This window comes from Pholcus phalangioides, unplaced genomic scaffold, assembly GCF_987345545.1.
Source record: "Pholcus phalangioides strain wild (caught in Gottingen) unplaced genomic scaffold, Ppha-v1.0 ptg000021l_1, whole genome shotgun sequence".
Classification (NCBI taxonomy): domain Eukaryota; kingdom Metazoa; phylum Arthropoda; class Arachnida; order Araneae; family Pholcidae; genus Pholcus; species Pholcus phalangioides.
In genome coordinates this window covers 5826325-5842276 of record NW_028301614.1, presented here as the reverse complement: position 1 = coordinate 5842276, position 15952 = coordinate 5826325, and positions in this window count along the sequence as shown.

Here is a 15952-nt window from a genome sequence, read left to right as displayed (position 1 = left end):
GTGGCCTGATAATTTTCTAGCTGGTGAATTTTGTAAGTGGTGTCTTGTGACTAATTTTTAAAGCTGAAGGGGAAAGAGCTATTGGTTGTAGCGATATTGTTATATTTACATGAAGATTGTGGATAAGTCAGCTTCTAAGTGTCTGGCCTTAATTCTGACTGTTTTGTTCTATAAACACCAGAGACGTACAAATACAGAGTCACTGCCATGAGCAACTATTGCCCATACATTAAACAGTGGTCCCCTTCCATTATCTTAATAAAGGACATCTTTTCTATTCAGGATTTCGAGTAAGAAAAATTGGTAATTGTCACCAAATATGATTAAAGCCAGTACTGTAATTGCTGAAAAAATAGGATTGACGCATGTAAATCTTTTTCTTTTATGTTCGCCATGTTTTCTTTGTGGAATTTTATCACGGGATAAACTAAATTTGTGAATTCTCACCTATGCAATTATAAATAAAATAGCTGATTTTATTGAAAATAAATTGGTAATTTTAAACTGGCATTTTATGTAATTTATATTAAAACGCAATTGATTTTTATTTCCATGATACTCACGGTCGTACTGAATTGTATTTTTGTTAGTCTAAAACAAATAAATTATTTTGGCTAATATACATTTCTATGGCCCTAAACTATAGAATAATCGTAAAAATATATAGCAATATCTTAATGAACAAGATAATTATGGTTGAGGTTCAGAAAATGACCATTATTTAATCTCAATGGTGCATTAAAATTGACAACTTCGTCCTCTTTAAATGTTCTTTGCCCCCCTTCGTTCAATGCGTATTGTCTAGTACATCCTGCAGTTAGTAAACTTGTGAAGTCGTGCTAGCTTCTGCCTTATTGCAGTAGGGTTGTATTTTCATATCCTTAGAAATTCTGACAACCTTTCACAGAAAGGGCTATATACCAAACATTAAATTATAATCTGTAAATTTTTAGTTTATGGGAAAATTTTTTAATTAGTTTGATGGGACATTCAGTTCGACCGAATACTTATGTACATCTCTAGGATAGACATGCATGGCTGTTTTTCTCGCCATTTTGGGTTCTTAGGCTCTATATTTGGCTGAAAGAAACCATAAGTTTTGCATATTTCGTACTCGTAAAACCCAAGCATAACATATGCTCCCTATAGACAAGGATCCTAAGCCATGCTTCATGGATTGGCTCTATGGGCAGCTTTGCTGGATTCTGAGTTTTTTCCCGAATATATCACTTGAAAACTCATCTCTGTGCCCCACTTTGAATATTGTTTGAGGGGGGGGGAATATATGGTCCCGCATCAGTCAATGTGTGGATACCTTCATCCATAACTAGAAAGTTTTCAATTTCAGACCAAGACAGCCTGGTTAAATATATATATATATGTATGTGGAATATTGTAAAGCAAATATTTTGTTGTCCGGGATTTTCCCATGTAATAGAAAAGTATATCTACTCGTAAAACCGTGTTGACAACACTAAAATTATAAAAAAAAAAAAAAAATTCAAGAAAACAATCTGAAGATAGGTCTCAAGCAATCGCTGGTTCTTGATGGGAGGGGGAAAAGTTTTTAAAATTGTTGATAATATATATAAAACAAGCTTAAATCTCAAGTTACAGGGCTGTGAAGTTTTGCTTTTTACTCTGGGAAAGAAATTGGGATTTATAAAAACAGCTTAATGGAAATGCTGCTGTAGGTAAAACTCAAGTGTATGGATACTTTTAATATTTTCTGGCTATTGAGATCGCATAAAAGTGTGCAAAGAAAAGACTTACTTATATAGAAGGACCTGAGATGAAAGCATTTTGTCAACATGGATATATATATGAGGTGCAAACAAAAACGACGGAAGCACACACTGGCATCTCAACATGAATTTCAGAAATGTTTTCAACAACGAAAGGAAAGACTAAATATATTAGCTCTAAAGGGGAATACTTTCAATGAGAATTTAAGAATTTTTTTATATATATAGAAATTTTTTTTTGAAATTCTGGTTATTTTTGGGTATTCTCTTGATATTTCTATTTAATAAGTTCTGGGGAAGAAAGGAGTCATAAGAAGTCATCTATAACAATTGTCGGTTAAGAAACCCACGGTTGAAAAAAAAAATTAACTTATTGTAAACTCTTTATGAAACTCTTCCCTTCTATTGGCAAAGAACAAGAATTTTGTGCAATATTTATTTTTGCTATTGCTGAGATCTAGCTTTTCTGCAATCCATCTAGGGGTTTACCCTTTAAGCAGCACAGCAGAAATCTGTAGAAAAGTTTTTTTTTAATGAAACAAGCTTTTGTCTGATTTTCAGCAGGTGCAAACTAAGGGATATAAGGAAAAATGTTGATGAATAACTTCCATTGGTTCAAAATGCTTTCCTTGTGATATTTGAACGTCCCTACCCTGGTTCTTGTTTTTTTTCTTCAAACTTTTGTCTTTAAAGCATTGATATTATAATAGTATCAGAAAATTTGTGGTTTGGAACCTGTCTGTTTTTTTACTATATAAGAACATTTTATCTTTCATTTTGATTCTCCCAATGAGTGTGAGCGATTTTAATATGAAGTTTCTGAATTGGACCCAAGCCATCTTCAGTATCCCCCACCAAAATTTCTCTCACAGGCTCTTAGTAAGTTTATAGTGTTAAACATGTCCAGACCCTAATAATATGGGAGCCCCTGTCAGCCTTGCTTATGAAGAGGCCACCGGTCTTACCAGCCATAATTTTAACCTGAGTTATATTGAATTAAAAAAGACAAAATATAGTTGAGAGTAAGAACAAATGCATAGGTCTACTTTTCCTCCCTGCTGAAAGTCCATTTCTATTGGGTTTTTTGAAAATCAATTTTTAGTCATCTCTGGGTGTGCCTCTGTCCTGTTTATTACCTGACTACTATACTTGACATTAGTTATAAAAGATTTAAATTTAAAAAAATTCACAGCAGTCACAATATTCAGCAACTTTTTTATACAGATGTTATTTTTTTATTTGATTGAATCTTGTAGGTAATTTATTCACACTAAACCAGAATAAACTTTACATGGAGGTTATGAATGCTTTTATTTTTATGCTTTACAAGATGTTGAAAGATTAACCCTTTCTGGCACAGTGCCCACCAGTTTACATTGTTTTCTATGGCAGGGTTTCCAGCAACCTGGAAAGTCAGGGAATCCGAAAATGGTCAGGGAAAATGTTATAAATATTTTTGTCAAAAGTCAGGGAAAATTCTAATCTTTATCTGCATTTTCCTCTGGATCCCCTACTGAGAGACACTGGTGTATATGAGCAAAATGTGTTATCGGTTGAAGAGAGAGGTTTTACATACTGGAAACCCATGATGGTCATGGTCACTGAACCTACTTTATCAGTAAATCTCGTGGGTAATTTAAGGAGGAGACCTCTTCTAAGAAGGAAACCCTCTTTTCCATTGTCCACTGTTAAAAACAAAGCCAATACCAGCTGTAATTTCTTTTCTATCATCTGAGAAAATGGTTTATCCTCTTGTTTTTTTCCTGTGTTTGTATTGGGGGCAATTCAAATATGTCAAGATGGGTGGAAAGTTCTACCTGTGGGTTGGATGGGATGAAACAGCGCCTCAGTGGTATATATTTTTTGATTATAGAATTCTTGGTACACACAATTCACAGACATTACAAGACATCACAAATAGGTAAAATTGGAAAAGAATTGTTTTCTCTGATTTTTTTTATAGTAAGAGATGGATTGAAAATGTATAATGCTTGGAAAGAGCTATAGACATTTTTGACAATGTGAAATTTATATAGAACAAGTCTTTTTGAGATAAGCCTGCTACCTTTGTTGGCCTGGCAGTAAAAGATACCCCATCAAGTGTGAGATGAGTTTTTAAGACTGTCCCTCTAGAGTGAAGCCATTTCTAAAAAGATTTCAAAGCTCCAAACATTTTGCTCTTTTATTATTTGTTTGAAGCTCTTTTTTTCTCATGTGAAAACTGATTGCAAGATTGGAATCTGATAAGTTGGAGGCTGCAGCCTCCACAAAAAAGCTTCCTGAAATTGATCTGGATTGGGAAGCCGTCCCTGATTTTAATTTTCCTGAATAATCAGATATTTTTTTTTATCTCGCACCCTTGGATAGGAACCACTGATTCTAGGTTTTATGACTGATGCTACCCAATAGCATTAGATTGTCTTCTGTATTTGTAGGGGCATAAGCAATGTTTACAAAGCTCTGCAAAGAGCTAGAAATAAAAATGCTTCATTTATCGAAAATTATGACACTGGCATTGAACAGTAAAATGTAAACAAATTTTTTTAAAAAAAGATGGACAGCGAAGTAAAACCCACCCAGTTCACCTAGACTTATTTACATTGGGCCTTGCAACGTATACATTTTGTACCGCGATTTTGAAAGTGGTCTCGGAGTGTCATTTTTAATAAAAACTTGCATGCCTTCATAATTTGCTGTGCATTGAGGAAGAGAGTTTACACACTGGACTCTGGAACACCCCTAAAAAAAAGGAGGTAACATATTGTGAGGAGAGACAAAAAAGGATAGAATTATCTGTGGTTGGCAAGTACACTGTTTTGTCCAAAAATTGTTTTCGTTACCAAGTCATTTCTGTCATTCTGCTATAGCTTGAGTCAATCTTATAGGATATTAAAGTAGTGGTGTGAAAAAATATTTTGGAATTGTTTTACAAATAAAAAAAATGAATTTCTGAGGAACTTTTTTAATATTATGCTATGATTACGTTGTCTAGGGGGATAGCCCTCCCTGTCCTACTTTTTCTAATTTTTTGAGTGGGAATCCCTGTGTATCCGTTTTTGGTCAGGGAAATGATCGAGCAGATTTTGCTGGGAATCCTGTATGGGTTTCGGAAAAATGTTTGCCCTTCAAAGGGCTGATACAATAGAAATATTCACTGCCTAGCTAGAAATAAGAAAGTCATATATTCTAACAGTGTTGGATAACCTTTAGCAAGAATCGTGCTCTTCATCGCGAGATTATGTGATAGCTCTACGCTTATATTTTTAGCCAGATTTTTTTATTGATAATTTTGTTTTAACTCAGAGTTGACTCATGCTCTTTCAGCTAATATTTAGCAGTTTGAGATAAATGTATTCTGAACATGCCATTGCATTCAAAGAAGTAAATATCAGTGATTGATAAAGTCGGTCATATTAAAATATGCAGAGATGCTGCTAACTTGACTTTTTTGGTGCATGGTGTTGAAGATCCTTAATTAACCCAACAGAAACAGTCCCAGAGAGATCGTAACACTTGCTTCTGATGCACTGGTGTCTAACAGTATACAGCAACATTTGGCCATATATATAGTTGTAAATAACTCCATGTTAGTTATTTTATCTGAATAATAAAAAAATAATGTATTTGTACTGGAATCACACACACGTACAGTGTGATACAGGTTTTTGATAGTCAAAGCTTGGTATAACATCACCCTCTTCGGGATAGAATCAAAATGGCTTCATGAGCGGTTCGATTCAATAATGACTTTGCGTAATTCTGTAATCATGTTGGTGGGGACCTTTGCAAACTGACGTTAGAGGTGGGTTGATGTTAAAAGTGATTGATGTTACACAGAAATTAGACTGTGCATAACATAGTAGAGCTACTCTATTTTTTTAATGTATTTTGCAAAAGTGAAGTAGTGAATTTAGTGAAAAGTACATTTATGGGGAGGGGATGCAGTGGTACATTGACTTAATAAGACATGCTCTTCAAAATGTCTTTCCATGTTACATCGAAAACCAAACTTTCAGATATAAAATGGTAAAATTTGTATCAATTTGTTCCACCTCTCTAAAATATGAACAATCCTTAAAGAAAAATTGATCATTGTAGTTCAGGGAATGACAAATTACCATGGCAACTAAAAAATTGGTATTGGCGCCTAAAATTTTTTATGTATGGTTAATAAATACCAAAAGCGGGCACTATGTTCCTGGAATGGACAAGAGAAACATTTTGCAAATGTTTTTCCCGGGAGAGAAATGTTTGGCTCCCAAAAAGTTATTCTGGTGCCTAGATTGTTTTGCTATTTGTCAAGCCCTTTCATAGTTTCATTCCTGACAGAATAAAATAGTTTTTCTTATAAGATGAATTCACAGTACACTGTACAGTATAACAACACTATCATCTTTGACTTCCTCGAGGTTTTCTCGCATTGAATAAGCTTTTCCTCATACATCTCGTGTTCTTCAATTGAAAGTCGCTAATTTCAGAAATCCATAAGTGACAAAAAATTTGAAATTAAGTTTTACTGGTTTCTTGTAGATTGATTGACAATTCATTTGGTGAATGCAGAAACCCACTAAAACAACCTCTTGTACACCTCCATTTGGCATCTTTGAATTATTGGTTTAGTACAGAAACCATTTAGTGCAGTGAGAAGTTTTTCTCAAATATATATGATCTCAAAATTTGAAATTCTATACTTAAGGAGTTTCTCAAATAAGCTATTAAATTGAATATTAGCTCAGGAGTCAGTGTTTTTTAGCAATTTTTTCTTGCAATTCAAACTCTCGCTTATTGGTGGGAGGGTACCACTGTATGTTGGTTTTTCATAGAAATCATATCAATATCTTGGGGGGAATTTCTAAGACCAGGATTACACTATAAAAAAGTTTTAGAAATTTCATTTATAAAACTACTCTAAAACTTTTATAGTGTAATCCCAGCCTTAGTATATAGTTTTTTCCATGCAGTGGGCTGTCAGTCTACTTAGCTTGAAAAAGACTGTCTCAGATGAAATTTCAGTTATCAACACTAAACAAATTTTAAGAATAGGCCGCCTTCTACCAATGATCTTTGTATGGAAATCAGAAATCACAGCCAGATGGGCATGACAAATTTTACACATGGCACTTCACAATACAAATTTTTTTACCCATGCCTCTAAATTTTGCCACCATTGCTTGTATTTAGGGTTGTTATAGACTTTCTGTATGCATGGGGGGGGGGGGGAGAGAGGTTCCATATTTTTATCATTTATTAAGATTAAGAGATAAAATCTGTCATATTTCTCTGAAAATTAGGGTCTGTTTTTAGTCGTGCTTAAGAAGTAGATTTGTAATGATAAATTGTTATAGAAAACTCTTTTTTGTGTTTCCAAGCATGGGGAAAATTATTGGGTGCAGAAACAAAACATTGGAGGAGAGCAGCAGACTAGAAAAAGGAATAAACAAAGAACACATCATGAAAACAGGGACATTAACAATAGCTGGCTGATGCAAAGATGAATTTAGCAAAGAAAATTCATCTTCATATCAGCGAGCTGTTGAAAACCTTCGTGTGGATATGTATATATGAAGAATTGAGAGTGAAGGCATCTCCTAAAATGTTAACGAATTCATACTTACAGTAGAAGATCAACTTGAAGGACAACATCTAACATATATGGGGACTCAGAAATGGATGGGGGAAAAGAATAGCAAAAGAAAAACCTGCATCAATTACTGTTTTTTGTGGTGTAGAAAAAATTGTTTTCGAAAACGTGTACAATGAGAGACAAGCACAAATTGGCTCTTGCACCATTGTGCTTGTAGAAAAATAGTTGCAGATTGGTAATCAGCACACAAAATTGGACATTACTTGAAACATTTATGTGTAATATACTCTGATTATAACTTGACTCTTCTGGGTGGATGAGAAAAATAATTTACCAAGCACATTTCATATCTTGCTAAAATAGTTTTAAAAAATCATTACTGCAGAACTGAGCTTAGTGGTTTGTAAGGTCCGAAAGATTACAGACCACCGTTCCTGTAGTAGAACATCATCAAGCTGTATGTACACTTGGTCTAGTTTCAAACCATAATCCTGTATCTGAAACCTGCTTGGTAATAAATTAAAATTTTAAAGTTACTATATCAATAAATAATCAAAATCTTGTTTCCGAAGTCAGATTTTCAAAGCAGGGAGCCTCTTGCATTAGATCGAGTTGACTAGCCATCTCAAATTTTTTGAGCTTTTGTAGACCAACAGCCCACTTTTGTTTTAGCCTTCCATGAGAGATAGTTGCAAATGATATTTTTAAACTCATCTTTTTTCACACGATTTTCTTCTTTCCTCATCCTACAGGTGCAACGGCAAAGGGCACATTGCACGTAATTGTCCATCTAGCCGTTACAGCTCTGGAAAATGCTACACGTGTGGAGAGACTGGTCATCTTGCCCGTGAATGCGACAGGGTTTAAGCCTCTCTCTAGCCCACGTTTGCAGCCTATATTTCTATGAGACGGAAGTGGATTGAAATTTATCTTTGATTCGGGTGTAGATTTGAATGACGAAGTGTTTTTTCCAAAAAAAATAAATAAATGAGCTTTTGCAATTTAAGCTCTGCTGACTATAGTATAAGAAAAACTGATATGAGAGCGGGTAAGTTGATCTATAATATAACTAGTTATTCTGAAAGAAGAATAGAAGGGAGGGGGCACTGTAAGACTGACTCTGTCTGGCAATGACAGCCAGATCTGATGAAATCAACAGCTGTCAATAGATTAAATGAATTCAAAATGGCAATCGTATCGTGATGTATGCAAAGAATCAAAAAGCAGGATTAATTGAGTTTGCTGAACACTGAGTCGGGAGAGGTTGCTATCGTGGGGGCCGAGGGAGGCATTTGTTTCTTCTCTTTTTTTTTCAACCTGTTAATATTTTCCTATGCTTTATTTTCTCCTATAGCTTTGTTAGCGTATTTGTAGTAAATTACTCAATGTCTTCATGTTATGATTTTCAAGCATCTAATTTTCATTTTCCGTAGCTATAAGTATATATCTGTAAAAAAAAAAAAAAAAATGTATCTTGCATTTTGATAGTTTTTAAAGTCTTCCTACTGCACTTCTTGTTATCTCTGATTAGAAACATGTTCAATCATTTTCAAATGCCATCCGTTATCCATCCAGATTCTCTGTTATCGTGTCTGATTTCCCCCCCCCCCCCCCCAATCTTCAATATCTTTTGTATGTTTGCATGCTTAATAAAAGTATGTCCAGAGGCCTCTAGCGTGTATAGAGCTGAAAAGGCTCATGTTTATGTTGGAGTTGATACGTGATATGATCAAAAGTTCTGTTTGAGTTATGCTTCCATCTGATGTGTGTAAAAAACGTTTACTCTGGCTGTTCATCAAACTTACTGAGATTACGATATATGGTGATGGATTAATGTTGTATTGAGGATATTGGTAGAGTGGCTCTCCGAACTACTGCATCCTGCTGTTGTGTGTGGGTGTGCACATTGGAAAAATATTTTTCGGGTGATTGAAGGATGAAGCCATGTATATTGATTCATCTAGAATGAATGATGCATGTCTATATACTTGATTATCGGGTGTATAGGGTTTTTGCACAGAAATTGACTTGCCTCTCAGGCATGAACTTTTTTCATTCACTCCTACTCTAAAATCAAACTATCATATCTAACAAACACTTGATGATAGCGTTGATTAATCCATGGGTGATCATGCAAAAAAAAAAAACATGCTTGGTTAAAAGGAACAATCCTGGAGAATATAAAAAATAAAAATCTCCTGATCGCTAGTGATATTTGTGCAAGCAAATGAAAATGTAACTTCAAATTATGTGTTAGACCTATTTTCTTCCTTGCCATACAAGTGTGTTGAATCATTGAAAGCTGTGCCTGCCTGGCTGACCTTAGTCTCATTCAGAGGGCCCCCCCCCCCCCCACATGAATGAAACACCAAGGGGGCTGGAAGTTGTCAGTCTTAAAAACAGGACGGAAGCTCATACACAGGTGGGGGAAGTGTGTTTAAAGTGGCGGAAATCTGGTGGTTTAAGTATAAATTTATCAACATTTGTATAACACTGAAGTGTGTGTGTCAACAGGGGAAGATCTTCCCTATATACGTGGTGGATTATGATGCCTTGATGACGCTAGCATCCGATTTGATATTGGACAACACACGTTGCATTCTATATTCATAAATTATTGGTGGGGGGGGGGGACTCAGCCCCAGGTTACAGCACCTATGGTCTCACCACATGTGGTGAGTAGTCTATGGAGATTCAACTGATCTACTGTACTAGAGATTGGTGTGTGTGGTGAGGAGTTTGTGCCAGTGAGAGTGCCTGTTTTTCATGCACAACCCTGTATGTTGCTTATTCTGCAATGAAATGGAAGGAAAAATCTAAGTATAGTATAAATGCTGATTCTCAGATGCTCTTAACTTCATACATACTTGTTAAACATCTGTATATGGTTGATATTATGTGCGTTAAAAAATTATCTATTGTATGTAGGCCTATGTATATTTTCATCAGGCCTTGATATCAGAATTTAACCTGGGAATGGGAACTGTGGATCATTGAAATCCTGTAATTCTTTTGAGGTTCTTTCTTTGTTGAAGGGTGATAACCACTATATTTTTTCGGTCTCTGATTAGGTGCTCTGTGATTTGGACAAAACTGCATTTCGGTTGGGTCTAGTTTGAGACTGGTTTCGAAGTTATGTATAGGTCCAGCATTTCTCAAAATAAGCAGTATGGTGTATAAATTGGTTTCTTTTCTTTTAAAGAAATCATAATAACTGAACCTTAACCTGTGTGTAACTTTTGAACCCGTGTCCTTCAAATTTGAAGTATTTAGAATTACTAATACTGGTCATTTAGAAGATTATTCTCTTGTGTGAATGCGAAACAAACATCATGCAGAGTCTAGTTTTGTCATGGGAAAGATATGAAGCTCACATAGTTTTTACTGCTTTTTTGTGTTGCATGTATCCATGCTGCACTTATTGTGGGAAATATAGTAATCAATTTTATGATCTAATTTCTTTGAATGATTTTTTGTATGATGACCATTTAAAAAAAAAACATTGTCTCGTGCTTGAGTTATTCAAGCAATTTATGTACTCAACTTTTGAGTTAGTTTACAAAAAAGATTTTTGACTTACTGGGAGGATTCTGCTTATAACGTTTTTCAAAACCCATCATGGAAAAATGTGAGTTGGATAACGCTTTAAATGAGCAATCCCAATGAGTATTGTAGAACTTTGATTATCCGATCTAATGGTAGGGAAGGTGATCCTGGATAACTGAAAAACAAGGTTAAAAAACTGGAAGTGGAAAAAAAATTCAAATAAAATTGTAAAAACGGTATGTATTCTACCTATTTAAAATGACAATCCAGTGTATATATTCATATTAGCTGTGCAAAAAAATTTTGAATAGGAAAAGCTACAAAATTGCACAGTTCCGTAGCCACACTGTTAATATACCAGGCTTCTCTGATGGCAGAAATATAGTAAAACCGCAATTATCTGGGCTAATGTGTGCCTTTGTGGGGAGCGCTGCCGTTTCAACATGTTGACGTGGGACTTGTCCCTTAAAATGGGGAGAAAGGCAGTGCCGTCTTAATGCATAGGCCCACCTGGCCATGGCCCGGGGGCCTAGAGGGGAGGGGTGTCACAAAAATGAGAAGTGGTTGAAGTTTTTGAGAATTTTCATCACTTGGCCCAGGGACATGATTCTCTTAAGATGGCCCTGGGAAAAGGTTCTGTAAAAACATGAAATTTAAATTTTCAGGGCCTAGTTATAATCCACTTTTCCAGATAATCAAAGCTCTACATTACCATTAGTAATAGTTGGGACCAGGAAAATAAAGTATCTTAAGTTGGGAAACATTCTAAAAGGGGCCGTGATATAAGTGGGATCCACTATATTATATGGTGTTTGTACATTATTGCTTTATAATATATTGCAAAATTTCCAAAAAAAATTTTTTTATGTATGATGACTGAATCGGAGTCCGGGGACAAAATTGACATGCTAAAAAAATATTTTAAAATGTGTCGGCATGTCTGCTAGCATAAGGAGGTGCATGATCCCCCTCCCCTCGCAGACTGGACTAGAACCCCCGATCAGATTTTTCATTGGCTCCTCTATAGTGAATTCAAAGCTTGAAAAACAAACAAATTATAAGAATTGTCCCAGGATGGAGCCCCACTCCTTGCGGAGTCCATAGATTTGGGGACTGGGGCTGACAGGGCTCCAGCCCAGTGACCCGAGACAATTGTCTTTTTTTCCCCCACACTATGAATTTACCATACAGGGGCCCTGTTGCAGGATGTGGGGGCCATGTCAAAGTCCTATCCAAGTTAAAGAATACACTTTTTAAGGCTGATTTTGTCTGGGAGAAGATGCTTGAGATGTCTCTCTCTAATTATTTATTTATTTTTTTGATTCACCAAGCCCTGATCTACAGACATCGTGGCACGATTTTTGACATAAGATAACAACTTTTCATCTATACCACATGTAATAATGCTTTTGCATTGTTGCCACTCCAGTTTAATCCCACGTTGAATTTTGAAAAAAATGATTCAAGCAAGGATATGCATTAAATTATTGTGTTGTGACAAACGCTATATATAAAAAATCCTACTATTTTACTGAAATAAGCATTAATATTTTTTTAGTCTAATGCAGTGTGCTCCAATCACATGTTGCTTATGGATAATAGTGCAACTTCTTATTGAAAATACAGTATTTGAGTGCAATCAGTACATTAAAAAAAAAAATTAGGTTATAAAGCGAACTGGTTCTTTCCCCCCCCCCCTCTTCTCTGGAATTATTGGTAGAAAATGAGTGGATATCCTGTTTCAAACTTGTCCCATGATTAAAGAAGCTTCAGAATTTATGTCTTTTTTCATGAAGGAGAAAAATTACGAGCATGTTGAAAAATTTTGTTTTGTTTATGATAAAGAGTGCCTCTATATTACAATTATAATGTGAGGATGCATAAATTCATTTGAAAGACGAGGTTATTATACTATATATGTGTGTGAAATTACTGTTCTCTGGAATCAAAGCCAAAAATAGGTTTGGGGGTAAAAGTGGGGGGACACTTTCCAAAGTGCAAAGCCCCGACAACAATCTTGAAGGGGCGATGGCAAATTTAAGAGAAACACAAAATACTATTACTAAATTATTGATTTTTACAGTGGAGAGGTTGGTGAAATTCTCTCCCAGTCTGGAGTGATCCGGTCCTTAGGATTTTTAGTGGAAATCATTTAAGCTGTAGATTCATTTCCAGGAAGGATGCTACAGGGAAAATATTTAATTAAAAAATAGAAGGTAGGCTGTGATATCTCTGAAGTGGAGCTCCCTCTTTGCATTGATATCCATGGCCAAGCAATCGAAAAAAATGTTAGATGAATAGAGTTAGATATGGTTGCGTAAAGCCAAAAACTTACTTTTAGGAAGATGGTCAAACCCAGATGAGCATGTTTTGCATTGGCCCCTCGGCTGATTAAAATGTTTTGTGGTAAAAATTCCCATAATAGCATTTTCAACTCAAAGGGTTCATTCTTAACCCTTACAGCTGTAATCCTGAGGTATCTTGTCAAACTTGATCTGCTTTATTTCGGTCACACCAAGGTATTTCTGGTTCTTAACATGTTTTTATTTCCAATGTGGCAGTTATAATGCGGATTGGGAAACTTTCAAAAACTGCTTAAAGGGTTTAGATTCTTCCTGAGATTGTTCTGCATTATACGTTTGGTATATTCTTCTTTGGGGGATGATAAAATTTGCCCATTGAAATCCTAGTTATTGGAATTCTCTCATTTTTAAAGAATGTGCATGTAACAGTGAAATGTAACGAAGATATGTTATTTATATACTACACTGCCATCTTTTCATGAGGCATTTTGCCATCTTTCCTTTGAGCGCTACCTTGCTGGAAACCCTATTTTTTACCATTGATGATGGTGAAGGTTTACAAAAAAATATTCTTTTTCTATTGTATTTGTATTAAGATGTGAAGTTTCCGATCTTACACACACCTTTCACATTTTTTTACATTCCTCAGAGATGTAAGTGTTCGTAATGGCGGCATTCCCAGAATGATTGTGTTTACACTATATATATTATGTATGTCTGCTGTTAACAATAGCATTTCAGTATAACATAATTACATACAAAAACCTCTGGTTATGTCTCTCATGTCCAGAAACCAAAAAAGATGAGATTCAATCTAGATTCCGTTATAGTTTTGACAGTGTCATACATAAGGCGAGAAATTGCAGGGGGGGGGGGGGAAATCTGAGAAAATGTATTTACAATCCCAGTTGTCGAACAATAAGCAATTTCATGATGAAATCTTTCTTGAATTTGATGCTTTATGTTGAATTCTAGACAAAAACAGAATTAAATTTTTTAGGCAAAAAGTGTTGCACGTTTTTTCAAATTTTTTGAAGAAAACAATGATTATTAAGTCATCAATTTTTCCACTTCCGTATTTGAGCCTTGAATGCTTTTGTCGATATCTGTTCCCCCAAAATCACATGGATAACCACAAGTGTGGCTTGTACTCTCATTGTTCGTGTGTTAGTGATTAGTTAATACTAAAACAGAACGAAATCAATGATACATATCTGTGTCAAGAAAATTCACAGGTAACAATTTGTTGCTACGCAAATCACTGCAAAGAAAATTCACTGTCAACAGTTGCACACGTAATAGGCGAGCAAGTGAATGAGCAAATGAGTTACAAAAGTAGTGTTTGGCTGAGCAATTCAATTGATCAATCAGTCACACACACACTAAGCAGCTCCATTACTTAGTGGCACACTCGGTCACTACATCACTCACTGAATTGCGCCAAACTGTTGTCAGTGAATTTTCTTCGCGGTGACTTGTTGGTGGTGAGTTTTCCGTACATCGATAAATGTATGTTGTTCGAAAAAATGAAACAAAATACATTGTTTTTTTTGCCGGTTGATGCAATGTGAAATACTTAAAATTGCTTCAAGGGATAATGGAAATATCACAATCATTCTTGTCAAGTTGAGAACTTTTTTTATTATGGCAGAGTTGATATCATTGAAATATTTAAAGCTGTTGAACCCGTTTGTTAACGTCAAAAATCTAATGAGGTGTGTAGATGATTATAGGATGTGTATATATATATATGAACGGGCGTCAGTGCCTTGTTAATTTGTTGGGACGTTTCAATCTCTTTAGCTATGCAAAGAAAATTATGTTCTTGTTCTTACTTGGACGCGAATGTTTTATTTTCGTACAAATTTCAAAATGTGTTTCGATTTTCCACTGTCACGCATTGAAATATGAACAATTAGTGTTTTAGTTCCAGAACTTTTTTGTTCAATAACATAAGAATTAAGAGCATCTTATTTCATCTACGAGTAATTTTTCTGCTCATGAGCTTTTGGTTTGGATGTGTCACTGAAATTTCTCTCTGTGTGTGTATCTATTATTTAATTCAATAAAGTTCCATATTTCCTTGCTTTCCTCTTCTTTTTTTATTTGACTCGATAAAAATTCTTGATGAAACAAAATATCCTCAAATATCAAATAGAAGTCAATGTTACAATTTGAGCTTAATCAAGTTTGTCCGAAATAATTTGTGGGTGAAAGAATAGAGAAGTGAAATTCTCGAGAATACTCTCTGGAAAGACTACCTTTATAAATTTCTGAGGAATATTCTTATCTAAAATAATAATTATTCTCAAGTTAATAATAGTACTTCCGGAGAATATTCTCAAGGAGAATATTCTTTAGTTATAGAAATCCTCCCGCAGAGTATTCTCAAGAATATTTGTAATAACATGTGTATTATAATATAATCTCTGTAAATAACTTCAGAATAATTCTTATTATTTTCGATAAGAATATTCTCTAGTAATTTATAATAGTAGTCTTTCGAGAGAATATTCCCTGTCTCTTTTCCCGTCAAGACGACGGGAATATTGAAGTTGGCAGCCGACAATATTAAAGTTTGAAAGCGAGAAAATTAAACCAACATGGCTGAATTGCACAACTTTTAAAGAAATATCAGTGATACACAGAATTTAAATATATGTACATTGAAGAGAAAACAACAGTTCTGTATATTCTTAGGAAGAAGGCGATTGTCAATCAACATTGAGTTTTACTCTTTGTTTGAACTGATTTCTGAAAATGTATCTAATTTT